The sequence below is a fragment of the Serinus canaria genome, chromosome 2 (assembly GCF_022539315.1).
Source record: "Serinus canaria isolate serCan28SL12 chromosome 2, serCan2020, whole genome shotgun sequence".
Taxonomy (NCBI): Eukaryota; Metazoa; Chordata; class Aves; order Passeriformes; family Fringillidae; genus Serinus; species Serinus canaria.
In genome coordinates, this window is record NC_066315.1 from 79,571,427 (window position 1) to 79,584,380 (window position 12,954).

Here is a 12,954-nt window from a genome sequence, read left to right on the forward strand (position 1 = left end):
GACAGTGTGAGAGCACAGAATGCTGCACATTTGTGTGGACACAGAGAAAGAAAGCAGAAGGGTATACTTTCTGCTTTATAGCAGAGGAGGTTTTGGCAGATGAAAAAGATTGTAATAAAATTTTGACCTTTTTGGACTTACTTTTTAATTGACTTCTGCAGCAGAGCTCAACACATTCTGAACTGCCTCACCTCAGAGACCAAATAGTCATTTTCTTTTGTGGACAGAAAAGATGCAGGATTTAAGTCTGTCAAAGGTCTGGAAAAAATTGAGTTCTGCTTTGCAAAAGAAGAGGAAACCTGTTTTGTGCTAGTAGTTAAGTTCATAGAACAACATTATAGTGTAATAGATCTGCTGATGTCTTTTGTATTAGATCCATATATCTGTGAAGGGTTTTATAGGCTTTTATAATCAGAAGCTGTTGGGCACCTTTTTTTTTTCCAGCAGTCTAATTTAGGTCCATCAGAGGAGATTTGTCGGTTCGTTTTCTTTTTGGATAATGCATTCAGCTTCCATGTGCATCATGTTTGTGTGATGTCTATAAACATCTGATTGTATTTCCTAATAATAAAAAGGGAACACATTAGTTAAGTACTATTGATAGCAATTTTAGGCTGTGCTAGGCACAGAGGGTGACTAGAAACACTTGATGCTCGCAGCTGGTTTTCACAGGTAGAAAACACTTTAAAAAATTAGGATTTAATAATGCAAAATATGTTCTTAACATAGTCCTTTTTTTTTTCCTGTAAACAAAACCCACACACTATTTTAAATATAGTTATTCCTTTAAAATTGGGACACTGATAATGAAAACACAAATTAAAAAATGACAAGTTTTTAATGCCAAAACCCCGTGTTTCTCTAATGGAAACATGGCAGTTTCTTCTGAGTTGGAGTTTCCTGTCTGTGTTGCAACGTACAGTGCCTCCTGTACATGAGTTTCTTCTTGTGGTCACATTCACAAATGTATCTAATCCCATTAAGGAGTCCCACTCAGGTACTGTTCTCCTGTGGTTCCACAGTGATATTTTAATAGAGAGCATGCTTCTGTTACAGCGAAGTGTTCTACCACTCCTAGTGTTGCACAGTGTCACAGAAGTAGCATCAGAAAGGCTTGAGGATATTATTTTTCCTCTTTGTGTCTTTTGTAATGCAGAAATGTAATTTAGTTATCATCCTTTCTGCCCATTGTGTTCTTGTATTGTGTCTATCTATTGCTCCAATAAAGCTCATTGTCCTAATGGCCAATGATAAATTATCCTGTTCAGAGACTATCTGATTTCGATATCTGCAGGGTTTAGCAAATAATTTCATAAAATATGATTAATCTTCTACCAAAAAAAAATAGTTTAATCTTGGGGTCAATTAACAACTTGCATTAGTATGGTTCTCCTTGGTTTTAAACTCAGTTGAGGATAGATTTTCTGTTAAAAAACTAACAAACAAACAGAAGAAAAACAAAGATGAGGCCAGCTTCTGTATTCCAAGCTTAAATATGTATAGATCTGTTCTTGCTCAGTGCATGTATTTCAGTCCTGGTCTGCAGCATCTTGAGGAATTTCTCTCATTAGTAATGGAACTCCAGATTTTTCCTGCTGTCAAACATTACCCAGTATTGCTTATGAAAGAAGATCTGGCTGGTTTTACATTTCATACAAACATCTGGAGTAATGCTACACATGATAGGGTATAAAAAGCAAAATACTCACTATCTGAAGTTACCCTATCATGTCACGATTACTTAAGTTTTTCTGTGTTACCTTATTCCATTATGTTTAAAAAAAAATCCTCCAGGAATCAAAAAAAAAATAAAAATTACTGTTGGGATGGAATGCAAACCTGTTTTTTGGGGTTTTTTTATGGCCTTCAAGTCTTATACTTTTCTACTACTTCTTGTGGACATTTATGGTGTTTTGCTATCTCTTGGAGCAGAGATTTATTATTTCAAATCCTAGAAGATGCCTGTTTTCTTCTTACAGGATTGGCAGAAGTGTTATCTTGTGTAAAAAGCATAATCTAATCAGCATCTATGAAACTAGTTTCTATTTCCAGTTCACTTACTGTTGAAATAAAGTGTTTTTCATCTTTCTTTCCAATAGTAATTAGGTCAGAAGGAGAGTTAGAAGGGATATCCTTGTATTGTTCACTTATATAATGGTATCAGTCTAGTTTTTTGCATCATTTCTCCATATATAAATATCAGTTATAGAATTCTTGGTTGAAAATGAACTTATTCCACACTTGTTAATGAATTCCACAAAATCCTATTTTCCGATACCTAAGAATACATTCTATAGCAGTACTAAAGACCTTTCCTGTATTTGTAGGTAGAACATAGCCCTCTTAATGCTGGTAGAGCATGGCATTGCATATAAATTACTTTCCTTTTTTGTAAAACAGATTTGTTTTCAGTGTACCCATTTAAGATTTGCTGCCTCTCATCTAAAGAGATGTGTTTGGTTCATAACAAGAGAGCTGCTTGTGATTACGCATTTAAAGTATTACCATTTATTTCTTCGTTTTATGTATGCAGATGGTGTCCCCCCTCTTGCCCTCCCCCTGCCTTTTTTTGCCCTTCAACTTTCTTAATTTCAGGGTATGCAATTCCTTTGCTATATTGCAGCCTTGGCATTTTTTCTTGTAACATAAAGCTACTGAATTTAATATTTAATATCTCCTAGAAGGTAAATGTTGAAATATTTTCCTAGACCTATTCTAGTGCTAGTCTAAGATTTGGAGAGAGAATGGGTGCTATGCTTATTACTGTTGTTATAGGAGAGCTGTGTGTTATCTTCTATTTGAGGTCAGTCTAACAGGTGCCTTGAAAACCCTTCTTTTCCTACAGAATCTCTTTGACCAGTTGCAGCTGACAAGTTGTGTTTCCAACTGCAGATCTTCAGTTTTGCCTTGGTTAAATCTCTTCCTTTTCTAATTAAGAAAATGCCTTCTTTTTATGATTGCCACAAAGTTCTGTCATCTAGTTCCCAAGGACTTTCCTTATTGCCCCATGCCTCTGCATTTCTCACAACTTCCCTGGAGACTGGAAAATGGAGAAGGTCTGCACCTATGTGGCACTGTCACTGCTTTTTGCCACCCTCTGTGGTACCTGCAGGGCCTCCCTTCTGCTCACTCCATTCCTTCACTTCCAAAACCATCCTAAATCATCTTGGCAAGAGAGAGTTTCTTCAAAGAATGTTTCAGATGACCTCAAAAATAGGACATAGTGCAACGGAGGGGGTTAAAACAGACAAATAAGTGTTCTTTACCCTTCTAATTTGGAAGGAAAGTTCACTCCTCCTTCCAGATGGAGCAGTTTATTTCTGGGAGCAGGACTTAGAACACAGGATGTAGGAGTGAGATGCCAAAGAATTTGGTATCACCAGGAATAGGTCTGTCCACCTTGTCATTAACTATCCTCACCTCTTCTCTAATACTATGAGATGCTGGTGTCCTTCCACACTCAGATACTGCGGAAGGACAACAGCAGGTTACTATCAGAAACTCTCTTTCTTGTTATGCTGTTCTTTTTAAACTATCCATTCTTTTGCAAAACTGGGCAACAGATAGAACTCAGCTTTAGGAGGGGGTGGCAACTGCATAGTTGGAGTACAGACATTTTAATGAACTAACAAAAAAGTAGGTGGTAGGGTAGGAATCGATATTTTGCACTCAAACTAAATGACCTGGGAGGAAAAAGAAACAAGTAAGTGATGACTTTTTGGTATTTGAGATCCTTAATTAGGCATATACTAACAGTTAGGAGGTGGTTCCTCTCGATGGGATGTGAGGCACCTCAACCTATTAACTCTGTAAATGAATGTTTAAAGGACATTAAAGGAGTTTTGCCGGTGTTTTTCTTTCAACTGTTATCCAAATGAGCAAAGCAGGTTGAAGAATGTGTGAAGTGATTAATTACACTAATTAAAAACACTTTATTTACACTTACTCTATAATTTATCATTACTACTTTTGTCAGTTGATCGAAGGTGAGTGAAGTGTTGTTTATAATTGGTATGGGAGCTAATTAAGTGGTCGTTCAAGCACGTTTTGGTCTATTTCCTTTGTCAATTAGAACTGGCATTGTAATAGATGACTGACCAAATGGAGATGTATAGCACAATAGTAGTGCTACACTTTACTACTTACTTGGAAAAGCAAATGGAAGCCAGCTGACTTTAAATCTCAAGAAGAAAAAACCCTTCTCCTTTCACTTGCCTGCTATTTTTGTTTGTAACTTCATATGAAAAACTCGGGTAACAAACATGCAATTACCTCACAGAGGGTGACTAGGTAGATGTTTCTGTTGTTTGTACTGTAATTATTTTAGCCAATTCAGAGGTAATTATTGCACAGATTTGGAATACTGAATTAATCATACCATTATTTTGCAATAATAAAGCGCCGTATGTAACTTGTCATTATCTGATATTTATTTTATAATGGAAATACTACCAGATAACGTACTATTGAATACTTGTTCCACACTAAATTCTGCTCTGTGGTGTAATATATTAATCTTGTTTCATAAATCAGCCTTTTTATTTGTTTTGTTTGTTTGTTTTAAGGATCGACCATACTATTGCTATAGCATTATCTTGAACTGTTAGATACTGTGAAACTAAAATGTTTGAAGTATTTCCTAAGATACTGTGGTCTAAGGATTAGGAAATGGGAGCAACTTTTCAGATGTTTGACAGGCAGACACTAGAGATAGATTGTCCTTGATATCCCCAAGAGAGCAATTTCTGTTGTTTCTTTTTGGGAGTTCCTCATTTACAAGAAACTCACATTCATCTAACTATTTAGCTTTAGTGACCCAGCAATGGTGCTACAAAGTGACAGAAAAACTGTAAAGATCTCTGAGTGTGTAATAGAGTTAATCCACACTCCTGCAACATTTACTTGCTCTCCTGTACTTTAAATATGTATCACAAGTACTGATTGTACTTAAATCTTATCAGAGTTTCCCTTGGGAAGCTGTCCTCAGGAAAAAAGGGGTCCTGCTAGGCTGGACTCACTTTAAGAAGGAAATCTTAATGGCACAGGAGTAGGCCATCCTTATAAGCCAAAAGATGAGCTGATGGGGAAGAAGACCAGCCTGGCTGAAGAGGGAGCTTTTGCTGGAACTTAGGTGGAAAAGGAGAGTTTATGACCTTTGGAAAAAGGGGTAGGCAACTCAGGAAGACTACAAAGATGTCATTTGGTCATGCAGAGAGAAAATGAGAAAGGCAAAAGCTCACTGGAACTCAATCTGTTAACTGCTGTGAAAGATAATAAAAGGTGTTTATATAAATACATTAACAACAAAGGGAGGGCCAAGGAAAATCTCCATCCATTATTGGATTTGGGCAGGAGCAGGAACAAGGCTGAGGTATTTAATGTCTTCTTTGCTCTTTATCAGAAAGAGCAGTTATCCTCAGAGCAACCAGACCCCTGAGCTGGTAGAAACACATGGGGAGCAGAATAGACCTCCTGCAATGCAGGAGGAAGTTGAGAGTGACCTATTGTGCCACTTAGACACTCACAAGTCTATATGGGACAGGATGGGATTCACCAGAGGGTGCTGAGGGAGTTGGCAGAGCTCACCAAGTCACTCCCCATCATTTATCATCAGTTATCATGATGATTGGTCAGGGAGGTCCCAGACAACAGGAGGCTGGCAGATGTTATACCTGTCTACAAGAAGTGTTGGAAGGAGGAACTACAGGGCTGTCAGCCCAACCATGCTGGGGAAAATTATGGAACAGATTATCCTGAGTGTGATCACATGGCACATACTGGACGATCAGGGGATCAGGCCCAGTCAGGATTAGGTTTAGGAAAGGCAAGTCCTGTTCAACAACCCAATCTACTTCTATGACCAGGTGACCTGCCTTGATTATGAGGGAAAGACTGGATTTAATCTACCTGGACTTTAGTGAAGCTTTTGCCCACAGCATTCTCCTGGGAAAACTGGCAGCGTATGGCTTGGACTTGGGTTAAAAACTGGAATGATGGCCAGACCCTAAGAGTGGTGGTGAATGTTGCTGCATCCACTTGGTGGCCAGTCAGTTGTGGCCAGGACTGGAGCCAGTCCTATTTAGTATCTTAATCAACAATCTGGACAAAGGGATGGAGTGCACCCTCATCGAGTTCATGGTTGACAACAAGTTGGGCAGGAGTGTTAATCCTGGAGGGATGGCAGGCTCTGCAGAGGGATCTGGGCAGGCAGGATCGATGGGCCAAGGCCAGCTGCATGAGGCTCAACAAAGTGAAGTGCCACGTCCTGCACCTTGGCCTCAACAGCCAAAGAGCCTCTTGCAGCTCTACAGGCTGGGGGAAGAGTGGCTGGAAAGTTGCATGTGGAGAAGGACATGGTGGGGCTAGTTGACAGCTGGCTGAGCATGATCTAGGAGTGTGTCCAGGTAGTCAGAGGCATCCTGGCCTGGACCAGCAATAGTGTGGCCAGCAGGACCTGGGCAGTGATCATCATCCTGTACTCAGCACTGGTGATGCCACACCTCAAATCATGTGTACAGTTTTGGATCTCTCAATGCAAAACAGACATTGAGGTGCTGGAGCATGTCCAGAGAAGGGCAGCAGAGATGGTGAAGGGTCTGGAGCAGCTGAGGGAGCTGGGGTTGTTTAGCCTGGAGGTCGCAGGGGAGACCTCATTGCTCTCTACAACTGCCAGAAAGGAGACTGTAGCCATGTGGAGGTCGGCCTCTTCTCCCAGGCAACCACCAGCAGGAGAAGAGGAAATGGCCTCAAGCCGCACCAGATGAGGTTCAGGTTGGACATCAGGAAGAATTTCTTTCACTGAAGGGGTGGTTAAGCATTGGAAGAATCTTCCCAGGGAGGTGGTAGAGTCCCGATCCCTGGAAGTGTTCAAGAAATGACTGGAAGTGGCACTTAGTGCTGTGGTTTAGTCAAAGGTTGGACTCGATGATCCTGGAGGTCTTTTTCAACCTTAACAGTTCTATGATTCCATAATGTGTTTGTTTTTAAAACCTCACTCGTGATCTGGTAGTATTAGAAATATTACAAATTTAATAGGATAAGCTTCATTGCCCCCCATCTCTAATCAGTGTCAGTGTACTGAATTAATCTCTCAGCACTTAGAATATTTCTTATCTTCTGACACTGGTTATCTCCTTGGAGCCCAAGTTCCTACTGACTTTCTTATATAAGATACTCTTCGGCTTATGACCACCATGGGCTATGATTCAGGTGAGGTCTGCTACTTGTGTGGTCACTAGCAAGTTCTTACCCTAAGGTGAAAGGGAAGAAAACATTTAATGACTCACCAGCTCTTACTCCCAAACAAGATTCCTGTCTTTTCAACTACTGTTGGTGCTGATGCCTTTTTTTGTAATCTCTCAATGAAGCTTCAGTCAGCATTAATGACTTTTCATTGAATCAAAATTCAGTGTGTTGATGCACTTTGGTCTTTGTTGGTTTTGGTTCGATTTGGGTTTTTTTAGCTAGAACAATATAAGCAGGTACTGGGAAATATCTTAGTATTTTGTTTTTCTGCTATTTAAAATAGTTTTACTTGCAAACACTTGCCATTCAAGAATAATTTATTTAAAACATAAATTAAAAATTCAATTTTTAGGTTGTAATTTTGTTTCCTTAGTTTGATTTTTGTTTTTTTTTACCCTGAATGATGTAAGAAGGAAGAGGACATGGTCTGAAGAGAGCAGAAATGACAAGCAGGATATTTTATTTTCAAAGAAAATACTGCTCTTGAAAATTAAAAAGACAACTGTTTTCCTAATTCAATTTTTTTCTTCACTTTTGACCCAGTCATGAATTATGATAGTAGCCTGGCTTCTTTGCATCACTTGCTTCCCGAAATCAACTCCTACTGTGAGGTCCTTGAATTAATAATAGTCTCATCATTTAAGGCCACTCACTTCCTCAGTTTGGTTTTTAAATAGCTACACTGCACCTTATTGCAGCATTGTGCATTGTATTTTCAGAAGGAAAAGCAGTGGCCCCTGCAGGAATCCTGCCAGTGCAAGTCCCTGTCCCTCCCAGGCCAGGGGGCACAGCTCAGCCCCAGCTGTGCCACGGGGCTCACCCTGCAGCCCTGGTGTGCTTCCCCCAGCTCCCCCTTGGCAGAAGCAGGCAGCTGCTGTGGAAGCTCTCTGCTATGGTTTGTCTGGAGCCTGGAGCTCACTGGGTTACACTGATGGCACATGCAGTGTTCTCAGTGCCAAGAACCAGGCTGGTCAGTGCAATATCAGACTGCTTTGGCAAATGCAGTGTGGCAGGAAGACAGCAAATATGGGCTTCAGTGCCGCTCTCTTTAGTAAGAGAGCACTGCCTCTGCTCCTCTTCCCCATTTGGCTTGACGTGGGCAAGGTACTCCCAGGTCCTCCACATCTCTTAAACTAGTAAGTTTAGAAATACAAAAAATAGTAGCCATATATTGTTATGGCTGTGTTATAATAACCAGCATAACTGGCAGTAAGAGGGGTGGTAATAGAAACTAAGGAAAAGGGCTTCACACAAAGCCCCCTCTCCTCACTGCCTGAATGGGAGAGTCATTTTCCTCTAACCCTGTCAATGCCTGCCAGCACCTGGGCCTCCAAATTACAGAAGAAATTAGTTTCCCTTCTCTGATGCTAGAAAAGTCCTCTGCTCTCCATCACCTCTGAAGTTTCTTTGTGGGTTGGCTCCCTGATGTAAGCATATCCTCCATCTACATCTTTTCTCTTCTTGCCTGGTCTTCTCTCTGCTCCAGAAGCTTTCCCCCACCTAAGTGCACTTTGTGTCCCAAGCAAGACACCACCCTCTCCCTCTCCTTCCAGCTCCTTTCTGAGCTGGGTTACAGAGGCCAAGGTGAGCAATGTAGGGAGGCTTGCTCACTGCTCTGCTCAAGGATGAGAGGAAGAGGAAGGTATTGTTTGCAGTATCTGTCCTCCAAACTGGTAACAAGTTAAAGAGTTGGTTGCTCTACCCTGCTCCATCATTTTGAGTCAGTCCACAGAGGTGTCTCTTGCAGTATGATGGCTCTGACTCAGTTTCCTGAGTTTTCACTTACCTCTACTATTTTAATTAAGGAGGAGAGTGGCACTAACTGAATCAGTGAAAAATCTGTACTATCAGCCCTGAATAAAATCCAATATCAATATTCTTTCACGAGGATTTTTTTTTCCTAATGTGGTGGTGAAAGCATAAGGGAGAACAGGTATTTATATCTACCCCACAGCCTCAAATGGAAACCAAACAGTACAAAATTTTAAAGCAATACTGCAGGTCATTGATATCTGCTGCACTAAATCTTATGAAGGCCGAAGTGTTTGTTTTAAATTGAACAATTGCAGTAATTATGTCTCATTAAGGGAACCAGTAAGACTGAATTGTGCTAGCAGTTAACTAGTGATTTCCAGTGCATAGCTGAAAATTGAGAATTTCCAGCTGCCTTAACTCTTCTGGAAGCAAATGAAAGACAGTTGGATGAACGGAGTTTAAATTCTAGCCAGGAAGAAATGATAGATTATTGTCAAGAGCCATCAGTGTACAGGACACAAACAAACTTTTCTTCTGAGTGAACTGCAGGCTCTTTAGAAGGTTTGATTTTACCTTCAGATTGAAATCTCAAGAATGTTAATGAGAAAAGCAATCCATCTTTTCCCTATCAGACAAGGCGGGACTGCTTGTAGTCCCTAAAAAACAAACTCGTGTTCTCTCATGGTCACTTTGATTGATCTAAAATGTATTTGCTAGTTTGTATGCTTGATTTAGGGCTTTGCTATTTACAGGCGAGCAGCCACTACTCTATTCTACATAAGCTTGGGCTTATTTAAAATTCTAGGCTTATTTAAAATATATGTCTGTCTCTCTGAAATTACTTTGTAATTATTGATGTGTATGTTCATTTTAATTGTTCATTACTGCTTGTTAAGGTAAAAAATAAAAACTGCTGAATAAAACAAATATTTTAGTGAACTTCAAACTATGTGCCAAACTTTTTACATTCTTTTTTTCAAGGGGTTGGATAAGTTTCTTTAAGTGCATGGAAGTGTTTAAACTACATGGTGCAGGGAACCCATGTATGTGTTTCTTGCTGGCAATGTAAATCCCCTAGTGAGCCACAGTAATGTGAAAGCAGCACTTGAAAGCCAGATGCAATGAAAATTTAAACATATTGCATTCATAGCATGTGATAGTTTAATCATTATTTAAGCTTTAGAAATGTCACAGCATAATTACTTTCAGAATGAGTACAAACACTTTCATGCACAAAAAATTCTTTCTTCTTGCAACTTTTGCTTCTCATGGGAAACTTATGCCTTTGTGAAATTTCTGAACTTGATCTTGTTCATCTCTTGATCACAGAAAAATTCTCAGTGAAAATTCAAAATCCAAAAGATTGAAATAAACCCTACAGATCTTTTTAGAATTAAGTATGTATTTTCTTTATGCTCTTAAAATTAAAAAAAAAATCTGTGAAAGTATTTCTTCCATTAAAGAAGAAATTTTGCAACAAAACCTGTTAAATGGAAAATGCTTAATAAACCCTATTTGCAGAGCCAGGCAATGGAAAGTACCAAAGGCTGGATTTATAAACACCCATAGAGGATTAAATTCAGCTCTCCTGTGGATGTGATACATTTTTACTGGCCTCACAGCATACATAGAGTTCTACCTCCTTCTGTACTTGTAAGGAAAATACAGGGACCAGAACTTTTGTTGTAAATTTGTCCTGTATCTCGAATGTTCTGATGAATGCCGTTGATTTTGCAGTATAAATTGTGTTGATATGTAAAACAGTGTCAAAATCCAGTGTGCATTTAGATGCAAACACTTCCTCTTTACATAGCCTACTACAATTTGTTTATAATATGAGCAGTTCAGGTTGGATTTGGAAAATAGCAGTTGTAATGGTTCAGCCATTTCTGAGAAATGGGCTAGAGGAAAAAATACTCTCTGTGTAATTCGGGGGTGGGGTTGTTTGCACATTTTCTAAGTGGAAATCTTTTTGGAACAGCTTTACATCCTCATAGCAAAGATTTAAAGGTCATAAAAACTGCCTTTGTATCAGGAATGTACTGGAAGTTATTTCTGGTAAATTCATTGGAATTTTTCCATTGTGAGTCTGTTTAAAACTGAACTTGCCACATGTTCTGTAGGAGCAAAATCACTGTAATCATTTCACATCTCTTAAAGCTTGTGTCACCTTCTGTGCTCTCATGAGCTAGTTAGTGCTAACCAGAAGATGAACCTGTCATCCCTGTGGAGCCACTGAGTGTGCTACACATGACAGCTGTTGTGTTGAAGGTAACCTATGCAATCGCCAAGGTATAGCCCTTTTTCCTCCTCTTGTAATTTACTTCCTGGGCCCAGACACTGAAAGAGACTACTGTCAGTGAAGACAGAGAGAGAATTGTGTATTCTTTAATGTAGCTCTCTGTGTATCATAGAATGACAGAATGGCTTGGGTCAGAAAGAATCTTTAGGATCATCTAGTTCTGACCTCCCAGCTGTGGATCGGGACATCTTCTAGACATGGTTGCTCAGGGTTCCATCCCACCTAGCCTTGAACACTTACAGAGATTAATTATCCACATCTTCTCTGGACAACTTGTGCCATTGCCTCACCACCACAGGGAAGATTTTCTTCCTAATAGCTAATTTAAAGCTGTTCTGTCAATGTGAAGCCATTGTGCTGCCACTACATGCCCTTATAAAAAGTCTCTCTCCATCTTTCTTTTAGGTTCCCTTCAGGTGGTGGAAGACCACAGTTAGGTCACCCTAAAGCCTTTACTTTTCCAGACTGAACAATCCCAATTCTCTTAGCCTTTCATCATAGGAGAGGTGCTCCATCTAACTTAGTGGCCCTCCTCTGGACTTGCTCCAACAGGTGTTCTTCCTGTGTTCTTCCTGTGCTGGGATCTCAGAACTGGATGCAGCACTGCAGGTGTGGTCTCAGCAGAGCAGAGTAGGGGGGCAGAATCCCCTCCCTGACCCTGCTGCCCACGCTGCTTTGGCTGCAGCCCAGGACACGTTTGGCTCTCTGGGCTGTGAGTGCCCATGGCTGGATCATGTCCAGCCATTCCACCAACCCTGGGCAGGGCTGCTCTGGATCTGTTGATCCTCCAGCCTGGCTTGATACCAGGGTTTACTCTGATCCAGGAGAAGCACCTTGCACTTGGTCTTGTTAAACCACATGAGATTCCCATGCACCCACTTCTCAAGCTTGTCCAGGTCTCTCTGGATGCCATCCCATCCTTCAGGTGTGGCAGCTGCACCACTCAGCTTGGTGTCATCTGCAAATTTGCTGCAGGTGCACTTGATTCCTGTGTGGAAAAATTGGGGAATTTCCTATGTGCATGTGATAAGCTAAATCACTTGTACGTGGACCTAATAAAGATTACAACATGTTTTAGTTTCACAGAACTACTAAATAGCTGTGGAAAGTGTTCATGGTCCTGACATGCCCTTCAGTCTGGCAGCCCCAGTTCAGGCTCACTGCCTGTACTTGGCTCTCCTGCTATGCAGTGAGTGCTGTGGTGGGGAAGATAAGATAGCTGAAAAATAGTTGTCAAAGATTCACTGAGATCTGGGTGTGTCCTGCATGATGAGAAGAGCAATTAATATTTTAAAGGCTGCCATCCATCCCTACAGTCACCAAAGTATTACATCACTCTGTGTACAGGACAGTGGCAGTAATCAATAGATCTAATATGCTGGGGGCTCAGGGAGGGACAAGTTAGCATTTCCCAGGCAGAATGACTACATATAATTAAGAGAAATAAACAAGGCTTATCCTCAGGGGGAAAAACCCTCATCAGCTATTCTGAGTTGAAAAGCAGGAGTTCCCTACCAAATAGTATGGTTAGATTTGTTCAGGCATAGAATTTTTTCACCAGTCAAAATGATGTATTTCTTACAAAGAAAGCTATGTGGTCTGTTGTTTGAACATCCTGACTTTACGGTAAGGAAACAAAGTAATGCATGTAT

General features: G+C 40.3%; 1 protein-coding gene across 2 annotated transcripts in view; it reads left to right on the forward strand.

Annotated features, from left to right (window-relative positions):
* Window positions 1-12,954, forward strand: part of CTNND2 (catenin delta 2) — a 633,979-nt gene that overhangs the window by 344,307 nt on the left and 276,718 nt on the right. The gene's annotated exons all lie outside the window — the stretch shown is intronic.